Source organism: Rhinatrema bivittatum, chromosome 3, assembly GCF_901001135.1.
Source record: "Rhinatrema bivittatum chromosome 3, aRhiBiv1.1, whole genome shotgun sequence".
Lineage (NCBI taxonomy): Eukaryota > Metazoa > Chordata > Amphibia > Gymnophiona > Rhinatrematidae > Rhinatrema > Rhinatrema bivittatum.
Genome location: NC_042617.1, coordinates 58,232,947 through 58,258,490, shown reverse-complemented (window position 1 = coordinate 58,258,490; position 25,544 = coordinate 58,232,947). Strand labels below are relative to the sequence as shown.

General features: G+C 43.7%; 1 protein-coding gene across 5 annotated transcripts in view; it reads left to right on the top strand.

Annotated features, from left to right (window-relative positions):
• The window catches only part of TRERF1 (transcriptional regulating factor 1), a 394,859-nt gene that overhangs the window by 149,045 nt on the left and 220,270 nt on the right, over window positions 1-25,544 (top strand). For all 5 annotated transcript variants that reach the window (XM_029593303.1, XM_029593302.1, XM_029593299.1 and 2 more), the window contains exon 2: window positions 18,660-18,766. The gene's annotated coding sequence lies outside the window, so the exon portion shown is untranslated. The remainder of the gene's footprint in view (window positions 1-18,659; window positions 18,767-25,544) is intronic.

Sequence of the window (25,544 nt, the reverse complement as noted above, 5' to 3'; positions counted from 1 at the left end):
ATGACATCCCAACAGATAAAGCCCTCACCGTCTGGACGTGATAGTTGACATTTATCCTAAGTAGCTGAAGGCCGCTACATGTGTATATGGTTTCACCCAAACCCTTGCCCTGTGAGCATTGTGGGAATGAAACTATCCTTGACATGCTCTTTAGGAAAATGTGTTATTGCATGCCTGCTAGATGAGCACTCTGAGGTGTGCAGCTGATGCAGTGCTGGCATCGGTGTCTTTACAGGTCCTTGTGACATAAGGCATCCCATGAACATATGCATATTTATTTAATTTATTTTTTTTATTTAAAATAATTTATATACCGCAAATTAAACAGGATCTGTCTGGCTAAGCGGTTTACAAGCATATAAACATACATAATAAGAAACACCAATTAAAACAGTTATAATATTACATATAAAAACATTACATCTAAAACATTAAAACTAATAGACTACATCTAAAAAGACATTATAGTAAGTCAAAGCAGATTAATTAGGGCTCATGACATTGAATTCATGTAACTGTAAAAGTTGTTAAGTAATGTTGTATGCAGCGGCAAAGAGATATGTTTTCAAAGCCTTTTTAAATTCTTTTACATTTGCTATTAGACGAATTTCAGCTGGGATAGTGTTCCAGAGGATTGGTCCGGCGACAGAAAAAGCTCGTTTCCTGGTAAATTCTAAGTGGGTAGATTTTATTGATGGTACTTCCAGCATGCATTTATCCATCGATCTTAATTGTCTTGTTGGTTTGTAAATTCTGAGCAGTGAACAGAGCCATATTGAATTTGTATTATATAAAAGTTGGGTATAATGTTAAGTATTTTATATGTGATACAGTAAGATATAGGTAACCAGTGTAGATGCTGCAGAACCAGGGTGATATGCTCTAGTGGTATATTGTAGAGTAAACAAGCGGTAGCATTTTGGACTAACTGTAATGGGTGTATAGTAGATTTTGGCAAACTAAGATATAATGCATTACAGTAGTCAAGACTTGTTAAAATGAGAGATTGTGTCACTGAACGAAAATCAGAAGGTAGTAAAAGTGGTTTTAATTTTCTAAGTAAATGAAGCTTAAAAAATGATTTTTTTTACCACAGCTGATATGTTTTTAGACATAGACAGTCTGGCATCAATGATAGTGCCCAAGTTTTTTGCTTGATGTTTTATTTCAATTTCTTGTCCATCAAATGTAAAGGTGACCGGTGGTTGAAATTTTGAATCAGGCACAACAGATAGGAATAACAATTCAGTTTTTGCTGTGTTTAATTTTAGTCTATTGTGTGTCAACCAGGTTTTTATTGTCATTAAGTTATGTTATTAACCCCATATATCTGTATCCAAGTTCCTGCTACCTGTTCATTGTAAGACATTAACTTGTCAATGTTTCTGTTTAGAATGTAAACCGAATTGATCAGTAACTCTGTTATTGGAAAGTCGGTATATAAAAGTGCTAAATAAATAAATAAATAAATGAAGCAGCGAGAGAGTTTTTTTCCAGCTATCAATGAATGGAACAATAAATTGAATGTCATCAGCATATATTTTAAAAGACAAATTTAAACCTGTTAAAAGATGACACAGTGGAAGTAGATATATATTAAATAACAATGGTGACAATGTCGATCCTTGTGGGACCCCAGATTTAGCAGCATACCATTCAGATTTAGAGTTACCAACGATAATTCTCTGAAATCGACCTGTAATAAAAGAACTGAACCATTTTTTTATTGTACCATTTATCCCTATTTGTTCTAGGCTGAGCAGTAAAATATCATGATTTAAAGTGTCAAATGCTGCCGAAATATCTAAAAACACCATAAGATAGTCCATATTTGAGTCAAAGCCTCTTGTTATAGTGTCAAATGAAGAGATCAATAAGGATTCAGTACTATGGTCCTTTCGAAAACCATGTTGGTTTGCATGAAGTAAATTATTGTCTTCTATATACTCTGAAAGTTGACGAAAAACAACAGATTCAATGATTTTTGATAATGAAGGCAATGAAGCAATTGGTCTATAATTGGATATATTTAATTGATCTTGGTTTTTATCCTTCAAAATTGGCAAAATGGAGGTTTTTTTCAGTGTTTCTGGAAAGATTCCTTGAACTAAAGATGTATTAACGATATTTACAATTGATTCTGCTATAGTTTCCTTAATGTTTTTTAACAAATATCCAGGACAGGAGTTAAAAGGGCTATTAGATGGTTTGGAGTTCATAAATTATTTTAATTATGATGTTACTGTCTATTTCACTAAAATCAGTAAAAGAACTAATGGTAGGGGGTAACGTTGATACAGGAATTGGAAGCAATGAAAATTCTGCTGATATTGTATCTATTTTATTTGCAAAATGTTTTGCTATGTTGTTACATAACTCAATAATAATGTGAGATGAGGTTTGGGTGGTCATTAAATTTCTTACTATATTAAATAATATTTTTGGATTCCCATTTGCAGCTAGAATTTTTGTTGTATAGTGTGTTCTTTTTGCTTTTATAATTTCTTTTTTGTATTGTTGTAGAAACGTATAGTAGGCCTGTTTTTGGACTGGCAAAGGATTTTTACGCCATTTGCGTTCCAGATTACGAAGTTTGCGTTTGTACGATCTTAGAGTATCATTATACCACAGAGAAGTGGTTTTTGTAGATTTTTTATAAACTTTAAAAGGTGCTATTTGATCTAAAGTTTCCGTTATAATATTGTCCCAGTAAGTTATCATGTCAGAGACTTCAGCATGTGGATTTTGATTTATTTTGGGAGTTATTGATTCAATGAAATTTTCGGTATTTATTTTTTGACATTTTGTAACGTATATATTATTTTGTATATTTTCATCATTGTACTTGTTAGATTTATTTTTTCCTGTAATCTTTTATCAAAAAGCATATCCTCAGAAGGAAATGGATGTTCGCTATGGAATGAGCCTGTTAAATGTCTACTCTTGAGAATGATACATTTTACAGTCAGCCTGTTAGATTGACACTGTGCCTTAATGTTTCTCAGCTACTTGGGCTTGACATGATATCTAGAGCTGGTGGCCTCAATGTTCCTTGCCCTGCTGGAGTCCCAGCATAGCTATCAGGGCCAGCGAGAGGCATTTGGCAAATTAGGTGGCCGCCTAGGGTGCCGGAAGCAAGCAGGGCGCCACAAGTGCTGCAGTCGATGTGAGGGCATTGCGCAGCACCAGCACGATCTCTCTCTCTCCGCGAGATCGCCAGAGAAAAAGAGAAGAGAGATCATATGGTAGGTTGACGTCACCGCCTAGGGCAGCTGAACATCCTTGTACTGGCACTGATAGCTATGCCACTGTGTCTACAACATGTGAGGTCTAGGACTGTGTCCAAAGCCTAGGCCCAGCCAGCCAAACGCAGCATCCTAGGGCAAGGTATGTACATTGTGTTGGCAGGCCAACATAAGAACATAAGAAATTGCCATGCTGGGTCAGACCAAGGGTCCATCAAGCCCAGCATCCTGTTTCCAACAGAGGCCAAACCAGACCACAAGAACCTGGCAATTACACAAACACTAAGAAGATCCCATGCTACTGATGCAATTAAGAGCAGTGGCTATTTCCTAAGAAAACTTGATTAATAAGCAGTTAATGGACTTCTCCATCTACATGAATAGTATGTAGAGACCCGGCTCTTTTTCAGTCACAATCATTCTGAAAGTCTTTGGCTGGACACATGTATTTGTTGTCCCCTTTATTTGGCATACATTTTTTCTAGTACAGTCAATTGCAGTGTTGTCCAGATGAAACCTAACTAGGTCAATGTGGTTTCTTCACACACTGCGCCAGACAGAGGAAGCTTGAGTAAAAGAAAGATTGTCAAGAGGAGAACTGATGCAAACCCTCTGCTCGGCTCTCTTACATGGAAGGGGGAAGGAGTAGTTGATTGCTAACAGGCAAAGTGGTGTTGTATCAGGCTTTGGCGAAGCTGGCTGCCACTCAGCATGTTGTCCTGGCCTTGTGCAGGTGGACATGCTGGATCCTGGGGTAGGTCCTGAAGTATCTCTATTAGTAGACATGACGTAGGGCGAGATTATGGAATACACAGCATAGCAGCACTTTATCTGCTACATTAAAGCTCCACCCTTTTTGTCCAAACAGCGAAATCTACTTTTGAGAACTCTGAAGGTGTGTTCTATGACACAGCAAGTTGAACATAAGTTCTTGTTGTTAGGAATAGCAATGGGGTTGAGAAGCCAGGACTGGTAACTGTATCCCGAATTTCCTGCGGCAAACACAGAATAACTGTATCACTCACCCCACCGTTAGTTGGACATATGAATGGCAAGCCACAGCATGTTATAAGACAGTGTAAGATTACCTCTATGTTAGCTGGCCTCTTCAAATACTATTTCCCCTACCCTAAGCCTGTGCTACTTTATTTGTTGACAGTATATAATTTGTATTATATGTTTCTATCATACATTGATTTATTTGGATATTTGTTTTGTTCTATGGTCATTAGAATGTAAAGCTTGTTGCTGAATTATTGTTTAGTGTAAACTGAGGTGATGTTCATAACGTGCCGTGGTATATAAAAAATTTCTAAATAAAATAAATGAACAGCACAGGTCTTGCAAATTCTGTGTCAGCTCTTACTGAATTGGTAACTGCATGTGGGGTTCCTACCAACTGTGTGCCTGTCACTCATAAAGAAACAAACAGTACCACCTTGTAGCAGTCATCAAACCATGGAGCTGACCCTCATAGCTGCCACACATATCCTAGCAGAAAAGCTTCAGGCCCCTGGGAGGATAGTGCAAGTCCCAAGATGCTCGCTGTATGTCCTTCCCAGACACCCATTGTTCTGACCTGACACACCGAATATTCTAATCTAAGTAATGCGCATGCCGCGGCTTTTGTTTTACCTGTGTCATGCTCAAGACAAACTACAGTTGAGATCCTTGCTGACTGATGAATAACCGGCCCCACAGGATCTGGGAGTACCAGCAGTGTGCATACTAAAAGAAGGTGAGTAAGGAAACACATTTCTACTACTGCAATTTGAGGCTTGGAAAGGACAAATGCTTTAAGTGAAGCCTTTGAAACTGTGTAGTGGCTGCCCACTCACAAAGCTTGGTGGCAGGTACATCGTGTGGACACACAACATCAGCAGGCCTCTCCAGCATGTGGAGAGAAAGGCACGCCCTGGCGCTTTGGTGTCTACACCTAACAGAACAAGCCATTTGGCAGGTAATCAAGGCTGTTACCTCCCCCATAGCGCCCCCCCCCCCTTGCCCCAGCGGGTTGATGGAAACACAGAGCCAGAGAGTAATTAGCACAAGAAGCATGTGACTGGAATGACCTGGCCCAGATAGCGGAAAAAAGTGCTTTGGACATTCTTCCAACTATCCTTACTATTCTTCCAACTATGCAGGGTGGCCAATAGTTTGGTGAGGCCATGTATAGAGTGAGACCATTCCGTGACCAGATCCAGATTCCCTCTGATTTCATCATATAATTCCATGAAAGCCCGCCAAGTGAGGTGATACCTACTTACCACATAATCTTCTGGCATGCCCAACAAAGAGGTACGTGGAGGGAAGATACGCTCCCTGTATCTCCTGTGCCGTGGCTGCCTACATGGCAAACGAGGTTGTGGGCCCAGACGCTCTCCCTGTGTGACCAGTGGCTCATGCTTAGGTGCTGGGACTTCCCAAGGAGGGGCTGGATATTCTCTTGCATGTTCTGGTTGTTGTTGTTGGTCTTCTTCTTTTTCCTTTTCTTGTTGTTGAGTATGGTGATCCCCCTCAAGCATCCAGGTTCCCCTCACAAGTATACTTGCCACAAACATAATGGGGCGGATTTTAAAAGAGTTACACGCGTAACCCTTTTAAACCCGCTCCTACACGCGCCGAGCCTATTTTGCGTAGGCCCGGTGACACGCGCAAGCCCTGGGATGCACGTATGTCCTGGGGCTTGAACAAAGGGGCAGGGAGTGGGCGGGGCGGGGGCAGGGCGGGACCGAGGCCTCCAGCACAGCAGGTGTTGGGGGGGGGGGATTTAGGTAGGGCTGGGGGGCGGGTTAGATAGAGCGCGCAAGGTGCACAAGTGTGTACCCCCTTGCGCGCGCCGACCCCGGATTTTATAACATGTGCGCGCTTAGGTACGAAAATCTGGCCCAATGGTTCTAGGAAGGCATTCCAGGTGGGTAAAGCTCTTTTTATTGGCCCAGTAGGGCCTAGTAGGTGTGTTTGCAATAAACCCCAGAATAAACCCCAGAATTATTGTGCACGGTAATAGTCGCAAACCACGGTAATGTTCGAACGTGTAGTTATTTCTGACGTTAAATCCTGTGGTACGTTAATCGGCCGCGGGAAGCGTTAGAAGACCCTCTTTTGCGTTTACTCCTCCCATTCTACTCCCACTTGCATACTCAGTAGTATATTTGCATATGCAATTGCGTTTCGGTATTTATCGCGCGCATTAGGCTGTTATCATGCACATTAAGGCCCTAATGTGAAATGATAAATAACCTGGTTGGGTTGCCTTGAGAAATCAGGAAAAAACAAAAACTTTAAATGCTATAAAAGGCAATTGAGAGCACGAAAAAAAAGTCTTGAGAACCAAATCGCGCTCCATAAGCGATGCAAAAGCGACTAATAAAGTGCAGCATCCATTTCTCACCCTCTGCCATGTCTTGCATCTCCCTTTCTCTGATACCTGTCCACAGTGCCCAGCATTCCTTTCCTCTGTCCCAGTCCAGCATTTCTCCTCTCTTCTTCTCACTCCCAGCATCTTTTTCTTTCTCCCTGTCATTCTCTGCTCAGCATACTGATATCATCCCAGTCGTTTTGCCCCCTCTCTCTCCACCCACCCAGCACCCTCTCTCTCTACAACTCCCTCCTCTTCCCAGCTTCTTCTCTGTCTCCACCCCCCCTCAGCTACCCAACCTGCATTCCCTTCTTTCTTGTGGTGCTGTGCTTTAAAAGTAGGTAGGCAGCACCTCAAGGTTTCCATGATTTTTGATAGCCTCCCCTCTTTCCCCTCCCAAAGCTTTGGTGCCCTAGGCAACCGCCTAATTCACCTAACGGAAGAACTGGCTCAGTCCCTATCCCTGACATAGGCTGGCCGTTGTGACAACATAACTCAGTCACTGATCCCACACCGCAGCTTCCTTTGGTGCATGTAATTTTAGTGCCTAGTCTAGCCACTAGGTGCCACTGTGGAGCGATGACCAAGGCTTTCTTCTCCCGGGGGCTGTGAATGCAGCCTTTGCACCAACCCCAGCCTCAGCCAATCAGATTTGTATTGGAAGTAGAGACTGATAAAGAAAGAGAGGTAGGACATTAGGAGTTGGCACCTTATGAGCAACTTGATAGACCAGAGATTTTTCTAAACTTTATAAAAATAGCTTTTATTTATTTATTTACAAGGATAAGCACAACAGTCATTTTATAGCACAGGATTTTTTTTTTGGGGTGGGTACATTTTGATGAAGTAAGATTTGGCCTTGACACTAACAGAAATATCAAAATATAACCCATAATAGGCAAATTTTTTAAACATTGGTCTCTTTTATATAATAAAATGGTCAATTTATTGGAAAAGAAAGAACGACAGTAGATTAGAATTAAAAAATCACACAGCAATAATATTGGTTGCAGGGCTTTAGTAAAAATCATCATGCAATTTTAGTTTTTATTAGATCCCAAAGGATTTAAAAACAATTTGAAAGTAATCATTGATTCACCATTCCCTCACCAAACATTTGAACACGCACGCTAACACACCTTATGCACCATACTCCCCTTCCATCATTCCCTAGTTTTACCTTTCACCCCCTTACCTCTATACTCTTTTTCATACATTTTCCTTCCCCAGGCTGTCTCCCAGTATCTTCATTTCTTCAGTTTTATTTCTCTGAATTACTTTCTCCCCCATTGCTGCAGTTGCAGCCCCAGGTTTTCTAGGTCAGTGGGAACTATAGGGCTGTAGGCTTAATTCAGTAGTGGCAGCGCAGAGACAGAGAGGCACAAGCTCATGGTCCCTGCGCTGCTCTGCCTCCTCCTCATGGCACCTGCTTCTAGTTTAAAGAGAAAGGGGCCGATGCAATACGGCGCGCTCAGCCGAGCACACTGTATGACCCGCAGTTGGACACGGGTTATATAGGCGCTACCTAATCCTATGCAATAAGGGGATTAGCGCTTCCAATGCGGAGTGAAACTAATAGTGCTCATCATATACAAATGCATGTGAATGAGGCTAGACTTTCACTCCCGATGCAAAAAAATAATGTGTGTCTAAGACGCACATTTTTGCGCTCAGAAATTAACGCCTGCCCGGATAAATTCGGCGACGGTTTTCCTAACCGACGGACAGCCGACGTTGCGGGCCCCTAGCGCCTCTTTGATAATGCGACCCCTAATTTAAATATTGCATGGCGCCCCCAGGAGGGGCGCCTGGGGGTGTGTTAGGAAAGCATGCGCTGCCTGTTCAGTGCCTGCTTTCAGCGCACATTTATTGAATCGGCCCCAAAACGTGCAGACAGCTTGGGGAAAAAAATGGGAAATTTAGGCTGTTGGCAGTGAGCCTGTGGGCCCCTCCTTTGGGATCCTGAGCAACTGCCCTAATTGTCCCCACCCCAAATTGGACACGACTTGATATCATTGATTAAAAGAAAGTGGTGTTTTGTATTTTTTTTAAACAATGAGACATCTGTTAAAGGAAAGCTGTGTTTAGCTTCTTTGCCAGTTTCATGGTCAACATATGCTATTTTTTGTTTCCTTTTTGTGTGTTTTCCTCTTACAGATATGGAGAGAGGCTGTACCATTTATTTTCTTCTAGATGATAAAGAATTGTAGTAAATTTTAGTGTGAAGTGCCCATCCCTTTCAGTGACTTTATGTCGACCCATCTCGTTTTTGAGATATGCATCGCTCTTCATGATATAGCCATTGGGACACTGTATGTCAAGTTTTGATTCACTGAAAGATTAGAAAGTGTTGCAAGAGCTTGCTGAACTGGCAAATGTTCACTGGGAAAGTAGGAAGACATTTCAGTGAATTTAGCAAAACATGCTGTAAGTGCAGATAAATTCACAAGGCTTTTGCTTGTGAGGTCAAAGATACTTTTATTTCTTTAGTAGAGACTTTTTCTGAAAGCTCTTGACCCAGATTTGTAAATTAAGGTATTGGAAGTTAGGTAGAACAGTCGAGAAATTGCTGGCTTGTGGGTTTGATCCCTGGTAACCCTCATGAGTTCTTAAAAGAAGCCAAACAAATTTAACAGCCATAAGTTGTGATACCGTATTTCACTCACACTTTATCAGTTTAAACTTTGCTTTATACAGTGATATGGTGATACTCTGTTACAAGGGGCTGGCCACCTCCCGCAACTAGCCAACTCACCTGGGATGCTGCCAGAGACTCTTTGCGGCATGGACAGAGTACTGCAGCATTTATTGGCCCCACAGTGGAAAACCCTCTAGCGGCACTCAGTGATGACATCGGCTGCCGGAATCATTTAGAACACCTTTGTCGTTCAGCTGGTGCCTCAGGAACAGGTCCTCCTGAGTGTTGCTTTCCTAATCCTTCCTACATTCCAGCTCCTACTCCTGAGTTCGCTCCTGTTCCTGTGCCTGCCTTATCTCCTCTCTCACTCTGAACTTTGTCTCTGCCCCTTGCCCTCTTTCCTGCCTGTCTCAGTTCCTGTTCCCTGCCTTGAACCTTCCTTCTCCTTGCTTTGCTCTTTGCCCCTTCGGACTGCTCTCTCGTGCTTGTCCTTTCCTGTCTCTTGACTGTGCCTGAACACTGCCTGCCCTGACTTCTGCCTTGTATCCATCTCACCTGAATGCTGCCCGCCCCAACTATTGCCTAGAATTTATCCTTTTTTGTATTCTGCTGGCCCTGACCCTTGGCCTGTCTCTGAACCCTCGTCGTTTCTTGGGACCCTGCTTAAGTCCTGCCGGCCCATGAACCCAAGGGCTCAAGCTGCGGGGAAAGAGGTTGGTCAAGATGAACACTTGATCTTGTCTCCGAGCATGTCCGCTAACTGACGGCATGGGCCTAGTAGGTTCACCTACTAGGCACAGTCAATCATGCCTCAATGCAGAGGGCTCTCCAACCGTGACATACTATAACCATAAGAAACAATATGTTTTTCATGTCACTTTTTTGTATGTGAAATTAAAAATTTTTTTTGAAAAACTAAAAAACATTGCTTACTTTCAGGAGAATGATGCAGCCCAGTGGATTATGTGCAATTGTCTAGAAAGTTGCCTCATGAGGCACTACAACATTTCAGGTTTACAACTTTCAGTTCCATAGCTTCCTGCACATTACATAAGAACATAAGAACATGCCAGACTGGGTCAGACCAAGGGGCCATCAAGCCCAGCATCCTGTTTCCAACAGTGGCCAATCCAGGCCATAAGAACCTGGCAAGTTCCCAAAAACTAAGTCTGTTCCATGTTACTGTTGCTAGTAATAGCAGTGGCTATTCTCTAAGTCAGCTTAATAAATAGCAGGTAATGGATTTCTCCTCCAAGAACTTATCCAATCCTTTTTTAAACCCAGCTACACTAACCACATCCTCTGGCAACAAATTCCAGAGTTTAATTGTGTGTTGAGTGAAGAAGAACTTTCTCCGATTAGTTTTAAATGTGCCACATGCTAACTTCAAGGATCATTAAAACCTTTCAAGTATCTGAAAGTCTGTATCATTAGTGCTTAGGAAGGGAGCCCCAAAGTTACACTCCCCCAGTAGAACCCTTCATTCTGCCAATCGACAGCTTCTTGAAATCCCATCTCCTTGCCTTCCCTGACCCAATTCCACCAGGGAAGAAGCTTTTTCAATAGTCGGCCCAATTTTGTGGAATTCTCTCTCCACACAACCCCGCAGCATTGATGACCCGAAAGAATTTCAGACTTTTCCTCTTTAACAGTGCCTTTCTGATACCGTCCAGCTCAAGCACTTGATGCCACTGGCCTCATTCCTTCAGAAGTACGGCCCCCAGCCTCCCAGATAAGATCTGTCCAAACGTGTGTTATGTCTTTGTTCTACATTCGGTTTTCATAACTTTTCTGAATATTTTCATGTTACCCGCCCTGAGCTTTGGAAGGTGAAGGATAAAAGTGATTTTAAATAAATACATTTACAATTCCAGAAACATTTAAAAGTCTGGGTTTTTTTTCACAAGCTCATGACCTGTAATTATTTGATGAACCAGTTCTTGATACTATGGAAGTCTTTGTGGAATAGTTTTAATGGTTTATTTAATTCTGTTTATTTTAAGGTAATGTGCATGACTGTGTTTTAAATTTGTGGATTTTATTGTAAATCACCTTGATGGCACTGTATTGAAGAGCAGTTAATCAAATAATAGAGCTCTGTGAAGCCTTATTCTTACCAGCATTCAAAGAATTCAGCATTTAACACGCAGAAGATTAGTTGTGCGCAAGTGAGCTACTGATAATGCTGAAAATTTGACCAAACGTGTGGGAAAAATTCAAGTGCATTGCATGCTAATTAATGCCTGCCAAGGTGCTCATTAACATTTGAAAGGTATAACATGGACTGCAAAAAACTTTGTGCTTCATGATAAGCCTTGGTAACTATATCTAAAGATGTCTTCAGATGACATTGTAATGCACTCAAGTTAGGAAAACATTTTGGAAAAAGTGAAAGCTGTGCACCAAAGGAAAAGCAGATTTGTCAACTGTACCTGAAATATTTGTGCATCTTAAGACTGTGCATGACCTTAGAGGAAGTCTTCTCCAACTGACCTTGTTTACTTGACAACCTTAATTTTGTGACTGCTCATAAATTTGTAATCTCCACCTTTTTTAGTTTTCACATCTAGTTTACATGTCAATTACTAGTACTGCCTGCATCTAGTACTCCTAGGAGAATTGTATGCAAAAAAAATTTAAAGTTCTGCACAGAAAAATGTAAAATTCTGCACACAAAAACGTAAAATTCTGCAAAAGTTTGCATACTTTATATTGGTAAAAATCACACAATATACATGACAGTCTTTAAGTAATTAATTAAAAATGCAATACAGAAAAAAAGATTACTTAAAGATGCAGAATTTTAAATATTTTGAGCAGAATTTCCCTAGAAGTTCACTGTAAGAGTGTCCCTTCCACTCTCTCTCCCTACTCCCCTGGACTCTTTGCCCTCTCAGGCGCAAACTCTTCCACTTGCCAGTATCTCTCCTCTCCACCTCTAGGCTCAACTCCTTCCACTCCATCTCCACTCCAAGAGTTTGACCCCTCTCTCAGTTCTGCCCCTCACACAGGCTCCCTCTGTCCCTCTCTCTCACAGACAGGCTCCCTCTGTCTACTGCACATACACACCCTCTCATATAGGCTCCCTCATTCTCTCACACACACACACCCTCCTCATATAGGCTTCCTCTCTCTCTTGCACACATACATCCCCTCATACTGGGTCCCCCCCCCCTCTCTCTCTCTCTCGCACACACACATCCCCTCATACAGGGTCCCTCTCTCTCTTGCATACACACCCACACTGCCTCCCTTTCTCTCTCACGCATACACCCTCACACAGGCCCTCTCTCACACATACACAATCCCTTCACACAGGCTTCCTCTCTCACAAACAAAGAAGCACCCTTACGTACAAACAATCCCTTTTTCACACACACCAGCTCCCAATCTCTCACACACATACACATTCCTTCAAAATCTCCTCACATAGGCTCCCTCTTTCTGGCACCCACACTCAAGCACTCTCACACATTCACACATGCTCTCTCTCACCCCCCCCCCTGAGGCTTGCAGTCTTAAACACACAGATCCACCCCCCTACACACACCCCCACCTACACACACGCCTCCCCACACCCCCACACACACCCCACCCCTAGACACAAACACCAGCCCAGCACACACCCCCTCCTACACACACTCACCTCCATTCCCCTCCTACACACACTCACTGTCACTGGGGCTTTCATCTTCATCATAAGCGGAATGTGCTCCACTCACGGCACGCCAGGGCCTTCATCTTCACCATGAGCAGAACGAGCTCTGCTCATGGCACACAGGGTTCTCCTCCATCTTTGCCATTTTCTGCTCAGAATTTGGCAGTTCTGCGCAGGGAGGGGGAATTCTGTGCAAATTCTGCATATTGCAGTAGCGCAGAATTTCCCCAGGATTATTCTATTATTTATTTATTTGTTTGTTTATTTGTTTGTGTATTTATTATTTTATTTATTTAAAACTTTTCTATACCGTCGCTAAGTTATATACCATCGCAACGGTTTACAAATAGGCACATAGACTAAGGTATGTAATGTAGGTTATCGTACATTCTAACAGGTGCCAATTATTGCTATAGAAATAAGGAGTATAAACGCACACAGTATGCACATTGCAGATTGCTATGCTGAAACGAAACCCAAGAGGATAACTTTCAAACAAATGTGTGTGGCAGCATATATGCACATATATGACTAAGAGTAGACCTATGCAAGTCTTCTATAACATACGCTGAAACATCACTGAAACAGAAAAAATGATGAAGAAAATCAACCCTGCTCGTCATGAACTCGACACCATTCCCACCCGAGTTCTTAAAGAAATTGCCTATCCTTTAGCTCCAACAATTTCAGCAATCATCAACAAATCGCTCGAGGAAGGCGAGCTGCCTCCCAAGTTAAAAATTGCCACCGTCACTCCTTTATTAAAAAAAAAAAACCTCAATCCAGATGACCTAAACAACTACCGCCCAATCTCCAACTTACCCTTCTTTGCAAAAATGATTGAGAAGGCGGCATTGAAACAACTCAACGACCATCTAGACGATAATAAAATTCTTTATCCTTCCCAATTCGGCTTCAGAAAAAACCACAGCACTGAAACCCTCCTCCTTAAACTCTCCAATACCATCCTAAGAGGTTTTGACAACAAAAAAGGATACCTTCTGATTCTCTTAGACCTCTCTGCTGCCTTCGATACAGTGTATCATAAAATTCTCATCTCCTGTCTAGAATCCATTGGGCTGGTTGGCAAAACTCTCAGTTGGTTCTCATCCTTCCTCAGTAACAGACACTTCAAAGTTTTTCACAACAATAGCTCTTCTTCTCCTATCCCCCTCGATACAGGTGTGCCTCAAGGATCAGCACTTTCACCAATTCTATTCAACATCTACCTGACCCCTCTTTGCCATCTCTTATCTAGTCTTGACATAACGTATTACATGTATGCAGACGATATCCAATTACTCATTCCTATTTCTTCCTCGATAGAAGATGCTATGTCTAAAGCAGCCTCACACTTGGATACTATCAGAAACTTGCTAATTCATCTTAAATTATGTCTAAATACAAGCAAAACCGAATGTATCCTAATTGCCAAAAAATATCCTGGACATTTAACAATTCCACCCTTCTACTTTGACAAGACCCTCGTCCTTCTCAAAGAGAGCGTTAAAGACCTGGGTGTTTGGTTAGACACTGACCTAATCTACAAAAAACACATCTCCACAAAAATAAAGGAAGGCTTTCACAAACTTCAAATAATAAAACATCTAAAACCCCTACTCCACCCCCATGATTTCAAAACTGTCCTTCAAGCCCTCATTTTTTCAGGTTTGGATTACTGCAACTCCCTATTGATCGGCCTTCCAAAATCTTCCTTGAGACCCTTGCAGCTCCTTCAGAATGCTGCAGCCAGAGTTCTAACAGGTACAAGAAAAGCTGATCACATTACACCTGTTCTCAACCAATTACAGTGGCTCCCTATTGAAAAAAGAGCAGAATTCAAAGTCCTCACCATACTCCACAAAGCAATATACAATGCCGACTATTCCGCCTTTGATGACATCATTCACATCCATTGCTCCCAACGTACTACACGAACCGCCAGCAAAATTAATCTAGTGATTCCCTCACTTCCACAAGCTAAATTATCCTCCACCAGAAACAGAGCCTTTTCCATCATCGGCCCTAAGCTCTGGAACTCGCTTCCTCATTGCCTCACCAATCAAGATAACTTAAAATCCTTCAAAAAAGACTTAAAACCCTGGCTTCTCAGCCAATCTTTTAAAGATAGCACTCAATGACTTTAAAATTCTTTTATATATTCTGCCATTTTTCAATCTCCCTGTTACAATGATACAGATGCCCTTCTATGCTTCATGAGATATATGTACATCTATTCAGGGTTCTATCCTGTGTTATCTTGTTATACATTCTCCTGTTGTATTTACTATCGTTAATTTTAAATTGTAATCTTCATACATCGTTCTATGTAACATGTTGTTTCTGTATGTAAACCGGAGTGAAGGCAACTCTGCTATACCTCGGTATATAAAAAAATGCTAAATAAAATAAATAAATAAATACGCATGTCTTATAAAATATACGTATCTCTACCCTGCAACATAAGCAAGTTTGTATGCTTACGTGCGAATACATGCAATGCATTGAAACCACATATATCAATGCATTGAGCGTGTGTACTTTTCCTACCTATTTTAAAGATATCTATATTTTACGCGTGAAAGTAAAGTAGGGTTTACTTGTATAAGTCCTGATTTACGTGCATAAGTGGGTCAATTGTAAAATATGCACATCTAAATGAAATTAACCAGCTTACCAATTAGTCCACCAGTTCACTTAGTCCTTCTCCTGGTCATCGAGAATTTCCTGGTTCTTCAGCCTGAACTCCCTCCAGTTCACTCAGACCTCCCATCTAGTGTAATATTACACATGTAAGTTGTAAAATGTACATGCGCAGGTCTTTTTTAAAATAGCAACCTATACATGTAACTGTCGGATCTACCCCTAGTGCGTCTTTGTTACGTGTATATGTGTGAGTATGAAAGTGAAAAAACATATGTATTTTCAACGTTTATAAAATACAGAATAAGCGAGTAGATGCTACTTACAGATATATATGTTATTTATTTATTTATTTATTTTTAATTTTTATATACCGATATTCCTGTAAAGAATACATATCGCACCGGTTTACAAGGAACTGAACAGTCGCCTCCAGGGCGGAAATACATTAAAACAGTCGCCTCAAGGCAGAATACATTAACACAAGTATACAGGAAAACTATTAAAAGAGAACTTTCATAAACTCAAGTAAATGTAACTGTGAACCATAAATCAGGAACCATAAATCAGGAACATATGTACAGAGGTAGGTATATCGTCTGTCGCTTCACCAGATTTTAGCTCTCAGGGAAAGCTTGAGTGAATAGCCAAGTCTTTAGCTTCTTTTTGAATGTCGGAAGGCATGGTTCTTGGCGGAGGTTCGGTGGGAGCAGGTTCCAAAGATGGGGTCCTGCAGTGGACAGAGCTCGTTTCCTCAATGAGGTTTTTGTTGGCTGGGTGTGAAGCATGTTCTGGTATGCACTTCTGATCGGTCTATTGGAGACGTGTTGCTGTAGTTGGAAGGATAGGTTGAGGGGGGAGATGTTGTGAAGAGCCTTGTGAATCATCATGAGGGATTTAAATTGTATCCTAAATTTTATGGGCAGCCAGTGAAGATTTTGGAGGATAGGGGTGATGTGATCCCATTTTTTGGTGTTAGTGAGAATTCTGGCTGTCGCGTTCTGGACCATCTGAAGTGGTTTGATGGTGTTGGCTGGCAGGCCCAGGAGGAGTGAGTTGCAATAGTCCAGTTTAGGGAGGATGATAGATTGTAGTACCAAGCGGAAGTCTTGGAAGTGTAGAAGAGGTTTTAATTTTTTTAAGACTTGCAATTTGAAGAAGCAGTCTTTGGTAGTATTGTTTATGAACTTGGTGAAGTTGAGTTGGTTGTCCAGAAGTACACCAAGATCTCTTACTTGTGGTGAGTGGTCGATTGATGTGAAGGAGAGTTGGGTGGAACTAGTTGGGTTGAATAGAGAGCACTTGTCTGGAGCTATTATGAGGATTTCAGTTTTGCTAGTATTTAGCACGAGGTTGAGGCTTGTTAGCATGTTTTTGATTTCCGAAAGGCAGCTGTTCCAGTAAGACCACGTTTTGTGGAGGGATTCCATTATCGGGATGAGGATCTGAATGTCATCCGCGTATAGGAAGTGTGTTAGCTTGAGGTTAGATAGTAGATGGCAGAGTGGAAGGAGATAAATATTGAATAGTGTTGGTGAAAGGGATGATCCTTGAGGTACCCCCAGCTTTGATCTGATAGGGAGTGATTCTTTGTTGTTAATCCTGACCTTGTATTGTCTGTTTTCAAGGAAAGATTTGAACCAGTTGAGCGCTGAACCTGTTATACCAATATCTGCTAGACGCTGAATGAGGCAGGTATGGTTCACAGTGTCGAACGCTGAGGAGAGGTCCAGTAAGACGAGAAGGAAAGGTTGACCATTTTCCAGGTTGATGAGGATGTTATCAGAAAGCGAGGCTAGTAGAGATTCAGTGTTCAGTGACTTTCGAAATCCGAATTGATTGGAGGTTAGAATGACATTCTCTTCTAGGAATTCGGATAGTTGTCTGTTTACTACCTTCTCCATGATTTTTGCAATCATTGGGAGGTTGGCAATTGGTCTGAAGTTAGCTGGGTCAGTGGGTGGAAGGTTAGGTTTTTTAAGGAGAGGCTTGAGAATAGCAAGCTTGAGTTGGTCAGGGACTTGACCTTGGGAGAGCGAGCAGTTTATGATGTCTGCTATCGGTTTAGCGATGATGTTAGGAATGGAGAACAGTAGATTGGATGGGATGTGGTCAAGTGGGTGGGATGAGGGCTTCATCTTCCTAAGGATGTTTTCAATTTCTAAGGCGGACGTCTGCTCAAGGGAAGCCATCGAAGCTGTAGTTGCTTTATATTGCATGTGGGTTGGGTGAGAGTGTTGTGTGCTGGTAGTGGGAGGGTAGTTCGGTTGAGGAGAGGGCACCTTGAGAGGAGCGAGGAGGGTGTCTATTTTTTTCTCAAAGTAGACCGCCAGTTCGTTGGCTTTGTTGGATGCTTGTGTGTCTGGTATAAGAGGGGTAGTTGGTTTAGTGAGGGCTGACACATAGGAAAACAGAGCTCTAGAGTAGAAGATAAAGTGGTGGATCTTTTTTGAGAAGAATTCTTTCTTGGTTATATTGATGATGTTTCTGTAAGAGTTTAGGCAAGATTTATAAGCCAAGAGGGTAATAGTGGACGGGTTTTTTCGCCACCTGTGTTCCTTACATCTTAGCTCTTGTTTGAGCGACTTCAACTCCGGCGTGAACCAGGGTTTCCTATTGTCCTTTTCAGGATGGAGCAATTTCGTGGTCATGGGGCATACTTGATCAGCCACCCTATTGGTGATGTTGATCCATGAGGTAGTGGCAGTGTTGACGTCTGAGAGGTTTAGTTGAGCTAGTTCTTTGGATAAATGAGAGCTGAGGATTTCTCCAGTACAGGGTTTTCTGATGGCGACTGAGGTTGCATGTGTAGTTTGGGGAGGGTGTTCCATGATCTCTAGAGCCGTGGAGATGATTCGGTGGTCCGTCCAAGGGATCTGTAGGCATGATGGATTGTTAACGGACGATATTCCTTCATTTAAGAAAATGAGGTCTAACGTGTGACCTGCCTTGTTACACCCATAACATTGTCACCCCTGAGCGATTATCTATACACTTTAAATCTAACAAACATTTCAGAAAAGTGAAGAGTTCCTGGTGCTGTTTTGTGGTGAACATCATACAGAAAAGGAATGTGAAGAAGTAAACCCTTGATTCTTGTTTTTGTGGTTGCAGATGAATTGCTTTGAGAGAACTGCAGATATGGGGTTAGCATGATGTACAACAAGAGAAGGCAGCAGAGCCAAGCTGAAAGACATCACCTGATCCCCACAGACATCCTGGTAAGATCTTTCATAAAAATGAGATAAGGAATATCCCTTCGGTAATGGAAAGCTTGTTTGATACCAGAGAGGTTCCTGAGGCAGCTGGGACGCGAAACGTGATCACGTCGAACTGCACTCTGTTATCAGCTTTAAGGAAGGCAGAACCATATTCTGCTACCAGCTTCAAGGAAAGTACTCTGAATTTATCGTTGTCTCAAACGAAATCGCTATTAAAGCGAAATGATAAAAGGAATTTAACGCTATGCTTTGGATAAATACCAAATAATTTTAGTAAAAGTAAAAAAACACAAAAAAAGAATTTGGCACCAGTGGTGGTAAGGCCAATGATTAAAGATGATCCCATAAGCGGTTGAAGCACGGAGCAGATAAGCCCCAAACACCGCGGGATATTATGAAGGTCTACAATACAACCACACCTGGCATATTTCGCAATGGGATTCTGTATTGAATAATGGCAACTTTGTAAAACTTAACAATTTAATCGTTGATGTGGTGCTCTATTATACAAAGTTCTTTCATAGTAACATGTAAGATGACCAGTTGACCTGTCCAGTGTGCCTGGTTGTCTTCCTCTCTAATTCTCTAAAACTATTTATTTATTTATTTATTTATTTATTTATTTATTTATAACTGCTTTCTTAGCGGCCAGACAGATGAATTCAGAACCAGTGGGTTATGCACCTCTACCAGCAGATGGAGACGGAGCAAACTGATGTCATAGTATATATACTCCTGCAGTGACCCCAGCCTGCCTGTATTCTCTGTCTACAGTAGATTGTGGACGTGCATCTCCTTATTGGGGATTGCTTCAGCTTTTAAAAGGAAAATTTAAAAAAGGAAAATTAATTGCCCTGCTCTCCTGCGGTGATACCAAATGGTCCCGCTCCCAATTGAAAATTCCTGAGGTGATTTCCATAGTTCCTCAGATGTATGCATCAGTCCGGTAGCTAGTTTTTCAGCTAGCGTGGACTTAGTTGATTGTACAAAGGCAGCAGGTGCAGGAGGCCAAGTGCGGCAGCGATGGCGTATACCCTCTCCCCCTGCAACCGGAGTCCATCTCTGTACTCAGCTGGGAAGGATTGAGCTTATGTAAGTGTTTAAAAAAAAGACCTTACAGAGACAGTGAAGGTGGGTTGTTTCAGGGATTCCTCTTCTCCAGTCTCTGAGCTTGGTGCACGTTCCAACGTTTATTTCATTTTGAGGGAGGTTTCAGGGACAGGGGCAGCCTCTTTTGGCTAGGCCCTGCACCGAGGCTTTTTCGCTGCTCGCCGCATGGTAGGCCATAACAGCGTTTTTGCACGCTTTTACCAGCGTGTTCAGCTGCTCTCTACCGGATGTCAGTTCAGCCGAGGTTTCTGGCACTGTGCGTCCAAGTTGTGCATTCAGGTTTTGGACACTTAGTTGGGCATCGGCTTGGGCATCCAGATTGTAGCACTGTCCGGTTTGGAATTGCGTTTATCGTGGGCTCACAAATTGGGCTTTGTGTTTGTGTGCACTTAGGTTGGGATGCCTAGCCTTGCAGCACCTAACCTTTTGACGCAAACAAAAAAAAATGGCACCTATAGTTAAGAAACCTAAGCGCCTTGCCCTGTGCACTGCCTATCATATTCAGGCATCTCAGCTTGGTATGCCTTCTAACTTGTGCCAGCACTGTTTAGAGGCTCAGGGAGAATTATCTTCCTCTGATTTTACTAAGCCTGGTTCTTCCCAGCCTGATGAGATTATGGGTAAAGAGTTGGCAGGAGGAACCATGACTGGTTCCTCAGCAGGGGACAGCTGCTCAGTGGGCACTGCACATGTTGCCTGGTTTTGGTATGGATCCTTGTACCTTTTCTTGGGTAGAATTTTTTCAGAGATTGCAATCCTTTCTTCAGGCGCAGTCCTCAGCCCCGTCCAATTCTGTCAGGCCAGATCCTCAGACAGTGGCCTTTCCCTCTTCTGGTACTACTTTTAAGCGCCAAAGTACACCGCGAGCTGCAGGTGTTTCAGACAGGAATCAGGATGATACTGATGATGAGGCCCTTGCCTGCGGGTTGCGTCAACCCCACCTCAGCCCAAGAATCCACCTCCAGTGCAACAGATTGCAAAGGCCATGATTCGGTGGAGCTGTGTGCCCTCCAGGCCATTCCAGGCCTGGCTTCCAAGGTGCATGAACAGCAGCAATTCCTTAAAGCACTGGCCTCCTCCATGGACCGTCTTCATGCCCGGGTCGATGCCTTTCTTGGCGATCCGGCTCCTCCTCTTCATCATTGCCACGAGCCTTGTTGGCTCTTCCAGTGCCTCCATGCTTCAGCGGTGACTCCAAGCTCTGCAGAGGGTTTATAAATCAGTGCTATATGCACTTCGCTCTGCAACCCTCCATCTTCCAGGATGATTTAACAAAAGTCATGCTTATCTTATCTCGCCTTGAAGGGAAAGCCCTAGTCTGGGCTTCCCCCGTGTGGGAACGCTCAGACTCCCTGTTGAGGGAGCTGGTTCAATTTGTGACTGTCTTCAAACGGACCTTTGACTATCTAGGACGGCATGTTGTAGCAAGCACCAGTCTACTCCATCTTCGTCAGGGACAACAGAGTCTTTTTGATTATACAATAGAGTTTCAGACTTTGGCTACCGAGCTCGCCTGGTAAGAGGATTGCCTCCAAGGCATTTACCTTGATGGTCTCTCCTCACAGTTAAAAGATGAGTTGGCTGCTCGGGAGCTCCCTTCTTCCTTGGAGGACCTTATAGACTTGACGGGCTGAATAGATCACCGTCTTCAAGAGCGTCACCGGGAGAGTCAGATGCATAAGAGACCCTCGCAGGTTAGTTCCTGCTCACCACACGTCGCGAACTCCTCATCCAGTGACACTAGAATGGTCAAGGCGGAGGAACCCATGCAGTTGGGTTGTGGGCGACTGACACCAGAAGAGCGCCTCTGGCGAAGACAAACCAGCTTGTGTCTAGATTGCGGAGCACCAGGCCACCACCTACAGAACTGTCCCATCCGTCCGGGAAACTCCATAGCCCAAGTTCAGTAGGGGTCCTGAACTTGGATGCAACTTCTCCGTCCCCTCAACTCTCAGTTCTGGTTACACTGATTTGGTACCGTAGTTCCATGTTCATTCTATTCTCAAACATTTTCATCGGCAGAACGAAATTACAGTATTGAGGACCGCGAACTACTCGCCATAAAATTGGCCATAGAAGAGTGGTGTCCTTGGTTCGAGGGCGCACAGCACAAATTCTCGGTGTTCACGGATCATAAAAATTTGGAACATCTAAGTCAAGCACAGCATCTAAACGCCCGCCAGGCCTGGTGGGCCTTGTTCTTTTCCAGGTTTGATTTCGAGCTTCGCTACCGCCCTGCCAATAAGAACCTCCGAGCGGATGCTTCATCCCGATCATTTGAACCCGAAGATACCCCTGAAGAGCCAGCTCACATCATCAACCCAGCCTGTATCTCCTTGTCTGCCACCCATCCTACGGGAAAAACCGTGGTGCCCCGACGACTCCGAGAAAGGGTTTTCCGTAGGGCACACGATTCCAAAGTTGCTGGTCACCCAGGACAAGCGCGAACTGTGGCACTGCTCCAGCGGTTTTTCTGGTGGCCTACTTTGGTCTCTGACGCGAAGGCGTATGTCGAATACTGTAATGTTTGCGCACAACAAAAACCCCTGGTTGGGCGACCGTATGGACTCTTACAGCCGCTTCCAGCACCTGAAGAACCGTGGATCCACTTGTCAACGGACTTCATCGTGGATCTGCCTCCTTCTAAGGGTAATACCATGATATGGGTTACCATAACCGTTTTTCGAAAATGGCTCATTTTGTGCCTCTTCCAGGCCTACCATCTGCACCCAAATTAGCACGATTGTTCTTTCATCACATTTTCAGACTCTATGGTTTACCAGTAGATATTGTCTCTGATCGAGGTCCTCAATTTGTCGCCAGGTATTGGTGCTGTCTTTGCCAAAAGTTCGGTATTAACATCAGCCTCACAACTGCCTATCGCCCCCAAGCCAACGGGCAAGCTGAACGGATGAACCGCTCCTTGAAGGCATTCTTACGTGCGTATATTAATGACCGACAAGACAACTGGTCAGACCTCTTTTCCTGGGCAGAATTCTCCCACAACGCTCACATTACCACAGCTACTGGAACATCTCCATTCTCAATAGTCTATGGAAAGCAACCTCGACCACCATTACCCCTATCTCTTTCTGTGCCGTCCCCCGCGGCACAGGCGACTGCGGATACCCTTAAGACATTATGGGAACAGACTAATCTCCGCCTATGCCAGACTGCTTCCCCGGCCAAGAAGACTGCTGACGGTCGACACTGCACAGCTCCTGAATTCCTTCCCGGCCAGAAAGTCTGGTTAAGTACCAAGTATATTAGACTCTGAATTTCTTCACAGAGATTCGCTCCGAGGTTTATTGGACCATTCTTGATTACCCAACGCATTGGACCCGTGACGTACCAGCTCCCTCTGCCTCCTTCTTTGGGCATACATAACACTTTCCATGTATCGTTGCTCAAGCTGGTAGTGCTCTCTTGGCATTCCCGGAGGGTCCCTGAGCCACTTCCATTGGTGGCAGAAACTGATACAACTTATAAAGTCCATGAAGTTTTAGATGTCTGCTGTAGAGGCCGCCGATGGGAGTACCTCCTCTCTTGGGAGGGTTATGGACCCGAGGAAAATTCTTGGGAGCCTGCTTGGAACATCTTGGACAAGACCCTGTTCTTGAACTTCCATCGTGCCCATCCGGGCAAACCCCGACCTCCAGGAGGGGGCGGAAAGGGGGGTGGTACTGTTACGCTCGTCGCCCGCAGCAGCCGCGCGGTGTGGCCCTCTCACCTTTCTAAGCAACCTCCAGGCTCCAGCTCCTCGTCACATGCGGCAGTGGGCTGCTGGCTTCGACCTCGGGCTCCTGCCAGTGCCTCCGGCCCTGCTCCACTTCCCGGGACTTCCAGCGAGGATGCCTTCTTTCGTCGGGCCTCTCCGCGGGGTTCGCAGATAGAGGCCGCCAGCAGTGCCACGCCCCTCCCTAGGCACGCGTGCATCAGTAAACCTTTTAAAGGGCCCGCAGCGGGAACCTGGCCGCAGACTCGGATGCTGATGTCAGATCCTTCAGCATATATAAGCTCAAGCCTTGCACTGAAGTTTTGCCTTTGCAACAGGTCTCCTCGGTTCCCTGTTGGTTCTGAGTACTCGTTGCCTCCGTGCTTCCTTGTTCCTGAGTGTCTTCCAGTTCCTGTGTCTTCATTCGTCTCATTGTACTTCGACTGACCTCTTGGTGCCGACCTCTGTTATGTCTGACCTTGCCTGCCTTCTCCAAGCCTGACCTCTGCTCTGTCCAACCTTGCCTGCCTTCTCCAAGCCTGACCTCTGCTACGTCCGACTTTGCCTGCCTTCTCCAAGACTGACCTCTGCTACGTCCGACTTTGCCTGCCTTCTCCAAGACTGACCTCTGCTACGTCCGACCTTGCCTGCCTTCTCCAAGCCTGACCACTGCTACGCCTGACCACATCTGCCTTCTCCGAGCCTCGACCATTGCTATGCCGACCACACCTGCCTTCTCCGTGCCTTGACCATAGCTTGACCATATCTGCCTTCTCCATGCCTGGAGGAAACAACAAAAGAATAGATGCCCAAGAAAATCTTTGCCAGTTCTTTAATAGGTGGAGACGTATAAGGTGAGTTAAAATTGCCTGACTCAGGCCGAGTTTCGCCACATTCCAGTGGCTGCCCCAGGGTTTTAAATTTGAACACACTGAAAAATTTGCAATGGAATTCAGATTGCCATCCGCAGTATGGACATATCTTATGTGTAATGGGTAATGCTTAACTATCTATCGGTTCCTATTCACTGATGGTTCCACATACGTCTTCTGCAGGACAACTCGAATCGTCTCTTCTCTTGTCACTTTTTCCATCATGTAAACTAGAAAAAATGCAATAAGGAAACATTGCTTAATTAACAGCATGTCAAGAATTGCCCTCCATAACTATGAAACTGAAAGGAATAATAGCTAGGCTAGAGATGAAACAAAGTAAGTAACAGGAGATAAAAAGTCAATTACACTCCTCAGCCCTGATCAGATAGAGCTGAGGGAGAATCCTCCGACTGCCAATGCAGCCTCCGGCTTCCCTTTGTAGTGCGTTGCCATCTCGGGTAAATGTGTATTTTGAGTGTGCTGGATGCCATTTTAGGCATGGTGAAGGCGATAGGTATATTCGCTTGCATGAAGGCATTCATCAGCTTCCAAGACAGATTTCACCCGGTATGTAATTCCTTTAATCATAAAATGCAAACCAAAGGGGAAAGTCCACCGGTAATGGACTTATTCAGCTCGGAGGGCGTGAGTCACCGCTCGCATTTCATAGCACTTGCAAGGGGTGGATGGCGCAATTTCATGGAGGACAGCAGTGGAGTGTCTCTCCCATTTCCATTCAAGTTGCTTCCACGCCCCTTCAAAGATGAGGGTTTTTTGTGCGAAACCGTGCAAGCATAAGACGATGTCTCTGGCCCTGTTATCAGATTTAGGGCCCAATGCCCTATGGGCCTGCTCAATTTTCAGTGGGGTAATAGAGCCATCAGTGTAGGTGTCTTCAGCCTCCCTAGCCGTAAGTATAAATGTACAAATATTCAGAGCCACAGGTAGAACATCCTTTCAGGCTGCACTTTTGGAAGCCCCCTAAGATACTTAAATTACATCGCTGTGAGAGATTCTAAAGGTCTTCCAGCTTTTCAGAGAGGAGTGTATTCTCTTTTTGTGTTAGCTGTTGCTGCGC